General features: G+C 34.0%; 1 pseudogene; it reads right to left on the reverse strand.

Moving 5' to 3' along the window:
• Window positions 1-1,902: 1,902 nt before the first annotated feature.
• Window positions 1,903-3,767, reverse strand: LOC124928705 (annotated as a pseudogene).
• Between the last annotated feature and the right edge of the window lie 7,104 nt (window positions 3,768-10,871).

The raw sequence follows: 10,871 nt of genomic DNA on the forward strand, positions 1-10,871 counted from the left end.
TTAATAATTTAGCTGGTGTAATAATTAATATTAAATACCTATTTATGAAATCATAATAAATTTATTTTTTTATATAATTTATTTATAATTAAATATTAATCATTTTTAATTCAATAAAAAATATATATTAAATTATATAATATAATATTATAAAACTAATATATATCAAATAAACTTATAAATTTATCAAGTTTATCACATGAAACATTTAACAAGATACACTCATCTTTAAGGACTAAAATTGAACGTGTATTTGGAGTTTAAAAAAGGCGAATTTTAAAAAACTCTTATGAATTTTCGATAAATGCTCAAACCTATGTTGTTATAGAAACCATGTTTTGACACAATTTTGTGAGACACCATGTTAATAATGAAGGTGGATATGATAATGGTGAAGATAACAATGATAATGATAAAGATGATAACGACCACAAGAAAAGATAACAAAGGAGAAGATATGTGTATTTAGAGATTCACTAGCATCATTGAGGTGACTTAAAGAATATGCACATTAATAATTTAGCTGGTGTAATAATTAATATTAAATACCTATTTATGAAATCATAATAAATTTATTTTTTATATAATTTATTTATAATTAAATATTAATCATTTTTAATTCAATAAAAAATATATATTAAATTATATAATATAATATTATAAAACTAATATATATCAAATAAACTTATAAATCTATCAAGTTTATCACATGAAACATTTAACAAGAGACACTCATCTTTAAGGACTACAATTGAACGTGTATTTGGAGTCTAAAAAAGGCGAATTTTAAAAAACTCTTATGAATTTTCGATAAATGCTCAAACCTATGTTGTTATAGAAACCATGTTTTGACACAATTTTGTGAGACACCATGTTAATGATAATGGTGAAGATAACAATGATAATGATGAAGATAAAGATTATGATGATAACGACCACAAGAAAAGATAACAAAGGAGAAGATATGTGTATTTAGAGATTCACTAGCATCCTTGAGGTGACTTAAAAGAATATGCACATTAATAATTTAGCTGGTGTAATAATTAATATTAAATACCTATTTATGAAATCATAATAAATTTAATTTTTATTTAATTTATTTATAATTAAATATTAATCATTTTTAATTCAATAAAAAATATATATTAAATTATATAATATAATATTATAAAACTAATATATATCAAATAAACTTATAAATCTATCAAGTTTATCACATAAAACATTTAACAAGATACACTCATCTTTAAGGACTACAATTGAACGTGTATTTGGAGTCTAAAAAAGGTGAATTTTAAAAAACTCTTATGAATTTTCGATAAATGCTCAAACCTATGTTCTTTACTCTCTGCTACGATCAGATCTCGAGTGATTATTCATCAAGCTTCTGCATATTATTGAAATTTACACTCTTATTTGTTATCTCTTCTATTCTCTAATCATTTTTTTAGAGAGCATGATGATTGAAAAAACTATAACTATAAAGTAATGTAACTAACTAATATTAAACATTATTAATTTCAATATAAAAGTATTATTTTTCAAGAATAACCACAAGGCTATATTTGTGCCTTATTTGTATTGCATTCACTTTTTTTTTTTATTTGGATAATTCAGATACCAAAAATCCAACATAATATAAAATGTCTTACCTAAATTGTTCAATTAGAGTTTAAATTGGATTAGAATTATAGTAAACCCAGATTTTGCTAATCCCTACTCACCATAGCCTATATTATTATCAAATTTATGAATCAAATTAGACGAGCTTAGCCTCTAAAGTAGCAGGTTCTCCCAAATCATAAGACAACACTAAATTAAGACATTGTTTGATATATATTATTTGTATCACTTTATAATATTTTAGTAATTTCAATCAAAGAATCAACCTATTCCTCGAATAAATATTTTTTCCTAGAAAACTGTTCATTCATAAAAATAACTCTAGATCAAACAACCTCTAGTAATTTCAAATAATAATGCTCCAAACTGATGGGAAAGGAACTTACATGAAAAATGCCAGCCATGGTCAGATAAATGAAGATGATATTCCAACAAAATAGATACTTTAACCTCCGTGGCTGTGCTTGTTTCATACTCTGCAACAAAGATGTATCAACACACGATATATGGACAAGCATGCCAATATAACATTTAATCAAAAGAAAAAAGGAATGCATTGCAAATCCAGCAGCTAAGAAAATATAACTAGTAGAAACAAACCATAGAACAAGGTAAAAATTGCTACTTTTTAATCTAAAAGTAACAAACTGCATCCATCAGTTAAATGGTGGGGAATGAAAGAAAAGGAGATAATCTACCATCTTATTTCAAGTTGGATTTACTAACAGTCTAATAGTGTCAACTAATGTAACATGAAACATCTACAACTAGACGAAAATGTGACATACCAAGAGTGTCAAGGGCCCGAAGCACCAAATATAAAATGCAAACCTGCAAATATTAAAGTAACTTTCATAAGAACATGATAACCAAAAACATTTTAATGAAATACATGAATACATATAGAACGTCCAACTTTTTCTCCATTTCGAACACCATACTACACCAATAATAAATCAGTAAGGGTTCATAGAACACACAAAAAAGAAATTGAAAAAAAGTTATTAAAATCTGCAGAAAACACGAAGATTGCATGGTCCACACAAAAATGAGTATAATCAGAAAAAATGCATGATCTCATATGAAAATATAAGACCCTAGAAAAGGGGTTAAAAGAAAATACAACCAGATGAAATCTCAGCATAAACAAGTCTCAGCAACAGCAACAATTACAAAATCCACTAATCATTCTTGTAGGTTATATACCAATATACTATAGTCCATCTCGAACAAACTCAATCTACAGTTGTCATCTAAATGAATGATTCATTATTATCCATGTTTCATTCAAATCAATAATTGCATACATTCATTCCCACAAAATCGAACACTATTAGACTAGTGGCTTAAGACATGCACAGTCAGAATCTCAAGGGCAAACATCCTATAAAGCAGAGAAAAATGCTTACATGCCAAATTAGGCCAATAAACTAAAAGGCCACAGGACTCGTTAAACAGTATTACAGAAGGTAGAAATTTGAGGTTTAGGCGATATGATTACAATGGTGAGGTGATAACTGGTGACTATGAACAATAACAAATGAATGCAACATGATCCTGTCCGTATGCATATGAAAACTACTTTTATGGTGTGTAATTAAATGACTCTATCTAAGCCAGGTTTGTGTAATGTTGGAGAGAGTTACATTGTTGAACATTCAATCGATCTACTCAGCTACAGAGTCGGAAAATCAAAGATCGATCTCCAACATGCAAGCCGAATCCCTAGCAGATCGAACATTACGCAGAAGAAAAATGAATCACGGAATAGAAACTTACAGCGTTACGGAGCTCAGTAAAAAGGTGCTGAATCGCGAGAGCAAAACTACGAGAAATCTTGTGGAGCATGGAGTAACAGAATCTCCAATGAGGATCAGCTTTTCGGCATGCCTCATCGCCATTTTCAGTTTCAAGAATGGATAGAAATCATCCGGATGCCTCAAAATCGCAGGCAAACCAGACATTTATGGAATAAACAAACGAAAATGAAGTCAAAACAATGAAGTATTCGAAAAGGCAGCTAACCTCTGAATCTTAGATGTTCGGCTATAACTTAGACTCGAGATACCTCGAATCAAAGGAGACAGTGTATATATATACTGAACGACGGCCGAGAGCAATGGAGATTAAGAGGAGAGAAGTCGCGATAGACGATAGTACTAGAAGGGTTAGGATTTCAGTTTTTTTTTAAACCTAAAAATAAGGCAGAAATGAGGAGAAAGTGAGGGAGGATAATTTAAATAATACCTTTTTTTTAATGACAATTGTACGTTGCGTAACGCGAGTTGCGAGTTGCGTGACGCAACTGATTTTTTTTTATTTTTTTTCATACATTTTTTTTCGTCACGCAAAGTTGCATGACGCGATTGTGTAACGCAACTGGGGTTGCGTGACCCGATTGCGTAACGCAACTGGTTGCGTAACGCAACTGGGGCATTTTCGTCTAAAAAATTTCATAATTAAAATTTTTTGAAAAATAAAAAAAATAAAAAATTGCGTCACGCAACCTGATAATGCGTGACGCAATAGGGACATTTTCGACAGAAAAAAAATGGTCACCAACGCTATTTAATTTATTCACTCTCACCAAACGCAATTCACCATGTTTTTAGGGTCATTTACTCAAATTTTCCTGTAGGAAAAGCATCATTGTCTATGCTTGTTTAAGTCTTAAGAGTTACTTTAAAATTCTATAGTAATGAACAAGGTTAAAAATAAAAATACACAAATGAGACTTAACTAAAAATCAAGCTCAAATTTGAATTTTCTTGCATGAGATTTTCATCGAGAATAATTTTAGAAGCATGAAGGAATTTTCCTGGTTACTTTTAGAGTTGTTGAACTCCAATTATAATCTCATTGAGAATAATTTTAGAAGCGTGAAGGAATTTTCCTGGTTATTTTTAGAGTTGCTGAACTCCAATTATAATCTCATTCCAATTATAATCTCATTGAGAATAATTTTAGAAGCTGAAGGAATTTTCCTAGATCCTTTTAGAGTTGTTGAACTCTAATTATAATAATATCGTCAAGTTAAAGGTTTTTTCAAATATTTTTTAAAAATTTTGAAAAATATTTTGTGCCCGTAAAAGTAAGTTTAGAACTATGTAAGAATTTTTCTTATAATTTTTTAAGTTATAGAACTTAAATTATGGTATCACATAAATAAAGAATTAATCAAACATGTCCTAAAAATTATAAAATATAATTATTTTCTAAATATTCTTACTCATTTTATATTTTTTTTTTAAATTTTTTGATTATAGAAGTAATTTGTTATAAAGAAAAATCAAATAATTCTTAAGAAAATTATTTAAATTTAAATTTTAAAGTTCAAAATCAAATGGATGAAAGCAAAATTTGTAACTTGATTTGAACTATTGGGATGCACCTAGGCTTCAATAATTATCAAAGACGTGTATGTAAGAAGTTGTGCTCCCTTTGTATTTTTACACACAAGGGTTGGCCTAATAGACCAAAGTTCCAAATAAGTTATCAGGTTATGTGATCAAACCTTAATTGACTAGCCACTTAGATCTCCACCAACCAGAACTCCATATAGCCGGTTGCACTTGTCCACCTCAACTGCCAAAGTGGATTCACATTTTTTTTACCAAAATCCCGATCAAGTTACTCCTCCGTCTTCTTCCTCCATGGACAAGGGCAGAGCCACGTTCAGCATAATAGGGCTGTAGTTCCGGTGTCCTGATAGAGAAATGTGTTTTTTAGAGAGAGGGTAAAGGAATTTCATTGCAATTCTATAAGTTATATAATAAAGCAATCCTTTGGAGATTGACATCTAAACCTTCCTGTGTAGAAGCCAAGAAGCCGGTCCATCCCAAGGGCCAGCAATCCCCGTGACGAAAAAAGCTGCATCGTTGACTCTAGAGAAGAGAAGTAAGCGAACTAGTGGCCCACTTAGGATGATAATGGGTACATGTGTATCTGATTGTCGGGTTCGAATATTTTAAATTGGGTTTGAGGTCGGGGATGAGGAGTAAAAAGAATTACTCGAATGGGTTCAAGGTCAGAAATAAGAGTCTACGAAACCCAAACCCGATACTCGAAATATTAATATTAATATTAAAAAAATTATCTGGAAAATCATAATGTACTCTATCGAGCATAGAAAAGTTGTCATCAATGAGTTAAGCAAGGTTAATGTCTCTGCCAGCACCACCCTAGAGGAATTGGTAGGAATCGTTCCCGCTAGTTCCCAGCAATAATATGATTGGCTTTGAAGACATGGATCTTTTATCAGCTAAATCAGACCACGCTAAAGCCTCTACATCTTTGTGCAAATTGAGAGAAAGATCGTCCCAATGATCCTAATAGATAATGGATTCACTCTCAACATATGTCCTTGGAGGACTCTTGAAAGAATAGGCATATCCAGAGACAAGATCTTACCGTATGATCTGTGTGTCAAAGGTTTTGACAGTTCTCGACGTGAGATAATGGGTTGCATCAAATGTACCATCTGAGTGGTTAACATACCCTTTCAAGTTGACTTTTGCGTCATCAACATGCAACCTTACTACAATCTTATCTTTGGAAGACCATGGATGCACCAAGCTAAGGTTTACCTCTACATTGCATCAAAAATTTAGATTCATAGCCAACGACCAGGTCATCATGGTGATCAGTGAGACTAACACTGCTATAGTCATTGGGTCTACTCATATTGACACCCCTAAGGTTGAATTAAGCGGGTTCGAGATATGTTCAGTGTTCTCAGAAGTTAAGGACTCATTCAACGACCTTGACTTTAGTACATTTATCCTCCCATCTATTAAAATGATGCGCAAAAAAGAGATATTCCCTAGCATGGGCTTAGTCCTGAACGCCAATGGCATGCCGTCATTTCCCCAACCATACTACAATGTGGACTGCTACAGTCTAGGATATATTCCAATAGGATTCGAGAAAATCTGCAATAAAATAATATCCAAACAACGCATAACTATTCCGCCAACCTTGAATGGACAGTTCATCCGTGAGGGTAGTCTATTATAGTTCATGCCTTAGTTTTAAAAGAAGAGGGAACTCTTTCATTAGATGTAATTTGTATTGTTCTTCCATCTATTGTAATTCATATTGTTCATCATTTTCAAGACAGGCTCATGTCAGCAAACGTAAGTGAAAAAAATTGCTTATTCTTCCTCATCATCTTCCCGAGTTGCGACCGTTATGCTATCAATTGAAAATTTGGTGATTTTGAACTCGAAAGAGCGTCTTGAGTTAGTTGAGTTATTGAAAGCCAACAAAGACGTTTTTTCATGGTCATACAAGTAACTGTCTGGAGTTGATCCATAAAACACACGACAACATATTCCCTTTATCCTGATGCTAAGCCAATAAAGCAAAAGCTCAGACAGATGAATGATGAAGTCTTAACCAAAATAAAAAAAGAAGTCCAAAAGCAACTCGAAGCTGGATTTCTCGAGGTAGTGGATTATCCTACTTGGATAGCCATTGTAGTACCTATTTTAAAGAAAGATGGTAAAATATGTGTGTGGGGACTATTAGAATTTGAATAAGGTCAGCGCTAAAGATCACTTCTTATTACCACACATCGACATACTGGTCGTCCACGCTGTCGGTCATGAACTGTTATCATTAATGGACAGATTCTCAAGATACAACCAAATCCTGATGGTCCCGCAAGACAAGAAAAATACCATGTTCATAACAGATAAATACCTTTTGTTATTGTGTCATGCCTTTTGGTCTTAAGAACGCGGGAGCAACCTATCAAAGGAAAGTCATCATAATCATTCATGATATGATCCACAAAGAAGTTGAAGTCTATGTCGGAGACATGATCATCAAATTGATGAATCGACATGGACATGCCCAAAACCTTGAGAAATTCTTGTAAAGAATCAAGAAATATCAGCTACTACTCAATCCAAAGAAATGTACGTTCTAAGTTGTTGGGGAAAAACCCTTGACAGAACCACAAAAGAAGAAAAAACAAACTGAAAGAACACTAACAGAATTTGATAACGGAGTTCGGCCAAAATGTTGCCTACGTCTCCGAGCACTAAGGCTATCAATTAATAAGGAAGAAGAGATACAAATTTGGGTGCGAAAAACCAAATAGGGGAGAGTTTCTTTTATACACTAAGAAACTTCCCCAACTACCATCATCTTCCGATGTGGGATTTATACAAATTGTGAATATAGTTTCTTTTATATACTAAGAAACTTCTTTCACTCCCATTATCTTTCGATGTGGGATTCTAATTGTGCCAAAAACAACAAATCTCCACCTTGGCACAATATCCAATTACTAATCTTCAATATTAAAAGTAGCTCTTCAGTGCTTCCAATTGGCGCTCTTCAGCGCCGACTCAAACGCGGAATGTGTTTACCAAATCTAAACAATTAGATTTGGTTTTCCCCATGTCTTTCATCTCGAACTCTTTACCCAATTGAGCCTTCAATTTGTCAACTTCATATTGGCTCTTTGATGCTATCAACATATCATCAACATACAAGAGTAGATAGATGTAAGACTCATCTTGCAATTTGCGCAAATACACACATGAACTGAATCTGCTTCTTGTGTACTTGTGCTCCATCATAAACTTGTCAAGTCGCTTGTACCATTGTCTCGACGATTGTTTCAACCTGTACAATGATCTGTTCAACTTGCAAACCCAATTTTCTTTATCAGCAACTTTGAATCCATCTGGTTGATAAATGTAGATTTTCTCGTTCAAATGACCGTGTATGTCTGCGGTCTTTACATCTAGTTGAGCTAGCTCCAAATTCATCTGCGCTACCAAGGCCAACAAAATTACAATGAAAGAGTGTTTAACAATAGGAGAAAGTACCTCATTATAATCACCTCCTTCCTTCTGAGCGTAGTTTTTAGCTACCAATTTTGCCTTGTAACGAACGCCAAATTTTTCGGAAAATCCTTCTTTCTTAGCAAATATTCATTTACCATCAATAGCCTTCTTCTATTTTCGTAGATGCGTCAACTTGCATGTCTCATTCTTCTGAATAGATTGCATCTCATCTTCCATAACACCTCTTCTTTTTCCATTTTCAGTACTTCGACTGACATCTGAAAAAGTGAATGGAACATCATCTACGACTAGAAGTGCATAGGCCGCCATGTCAACAAACCGACCTGGTTTTTGAATAACTCGTCTTGGCCTATTCACAGCAATTGATTCACTTTGTTCTGAAGGTTCTTGGGTCAGAACCTCTTCCACATTTAACTCTTCGTCTGTCGTCGGAGAGTCACTTCTAGTTGGGCTTATCTTTATCTGCTCAAACTCCACCTGTTGCGGAGTACAATCAATCTTGTCTGGTATTACCTTATTCAACATTGAATAATCATCAAAAGTAACATCTCTTCTGATAATGGTTTTCTTTGCATCCAAACACCAGAGGCGATACTCTTTAACTCCTGTAGTAAATCCCATAAAAAGAGACTTCTTTCCTCGTTGATCCAAATTTGATTCAACTCCATGATAATATGCAGTAGAACCAAAAATATGCAAAGAATCATAATCAGTTGCAGGTTTTCCAAACCATATCTCTAATGGAGTCTTGCCACCAAGTGCAGATGATGGTAGGCGATTTACCAAATGTTGAGCGTATGACACAACTTCTGCCCAAAATTTCCTGTCTAACCCAACATTAGACAACATACATCGAACTTTCTCCACCAATGACTTGTTCATACGTTCCGATACTCCATTCTGCTGTGGTGTTTTTCTGACTGTGAAGTGTCGAACTATGCCACACTCTTGGCATACCTTCTAGAATGGATCATTCTTGTATTCTCCACAGTTATCAGTCCGAAGAACTTTGATCTTTCTTCCTGTCTCGTCTTCAACTTGAGTTTTCCATTTAAGAAAAATCTCAAACACTTCATCTTTGTTCTTCATAGTAAACACCCAAACTCTTCTGGAAAAATCATCAATAAAAGTAACAAAATAATGTCTACCTCCAAGAGAAGGAGTCTTGGCAGGTCCCCAGACATCTGAGTGCACATAATCCAAAATACCCTTGGTATTATGCATAGTAGTGCCAAATTTTACTCGCCTTTGTTTTCCCAGAATACAATGTTCACAAAAATCTAACTTACAAACTTTTGTACCTTTCAATAATCCTTGCTTGACAAGAGTTTGCATAGATTTCTCACCAGCGTGCCCCAATCGCATATGCCATAACTTTGTTGCCTCTAATTCCTTACTGCTCCCGGAAGTTGATACACATGATGTCCCATTAACTGTACTACCTTAATAGTAATACAAATTATTACTCTTCCTGATAGCTTTCAACATCACTAGCGCTCCAGATATTACCTTAAGAACTCCATTTTCCAATTTCACATGTAGGCCTTTCGACTCCAAGGCCCCCAAAGAAATGAGATTCTTTTTCATATTCGGTATGTACCGAACATCTCTAATAATTCTGGTGGATCCGTCATCATTCCTCAGCTTGATTGAACCTATCCCCTTTATTTTACATGTATTAGCATCTCCCATGTAAACAACTCCACAATCTAGCTCCTTAAAGTCAAAGAACCACTTTCGAACTGGTGTCATATGATAAGTGCAGGCTGAGTCCAATATCCACGCATCAGGATGTGATGTTGTGTGTGACATCGATAAAGAGTATGCTGAATCTGCATCACCTTTGTTTTCTGCAACATTCGCATCTTCAGAATCTTTCTCTTTCTTCTTCAACTTTGGGCAGTTAATCTTCCAATGTCCTTTCTCACAACAGAAAGCACATTCATCTTTGACAACTCTACTTTCAGATCTTCTTCCTTTCCCTTTTGATTTGCTCTGCTGACGGCCCCTGACCATCAATGCTTCATCTACTGTACCTACTTTGCTTTTCCTTTTATCCTGTTTTCTCAATTCATGACTATATAAAGCAGAACTTACAGTATCAAAAGAAACATTTCTCTTCCCATGAAGTAACGTTGTTTCTAAGTGTTCAAATTCATCAGGAAGGGACGATAGCAACATCAAAACCAAGTCTTCATCCTCAAACCTAACGTCAAGGTTTAACAAATCCGCTACTAACTGATTTAACTTAGTTATATGCTCATTCATCGTAGTACCTGATTTGTATTCAAACCGGAACAGTCGTTTCTTCATAAGGAGCTTATTCTGACCACTCTTCTTCAGAAACTTGTCCTCCAATGCTTGCCACAGTTTCTGTGCAGAAGTTTCATTCTTCACAGCATACTTCTGCTCTCTGGACAGGCACGA

The sequence above is a fragment of the Impatiens glandulifera genome, chromosome 3, assembly GCF_907164915.1.
Source record: "Impatiens glandulifera chromosome 3, dImpGla2.1, whole genome shotgun sequence".
Classification (NCBI taxonomy): domain Eukaryota; kingdom Viridiplantae; phylum Streptophyta; class Magnoliopsida; order Ericales; family Balsaminaceae; genus Impatiens; species Impatiens glandulifera.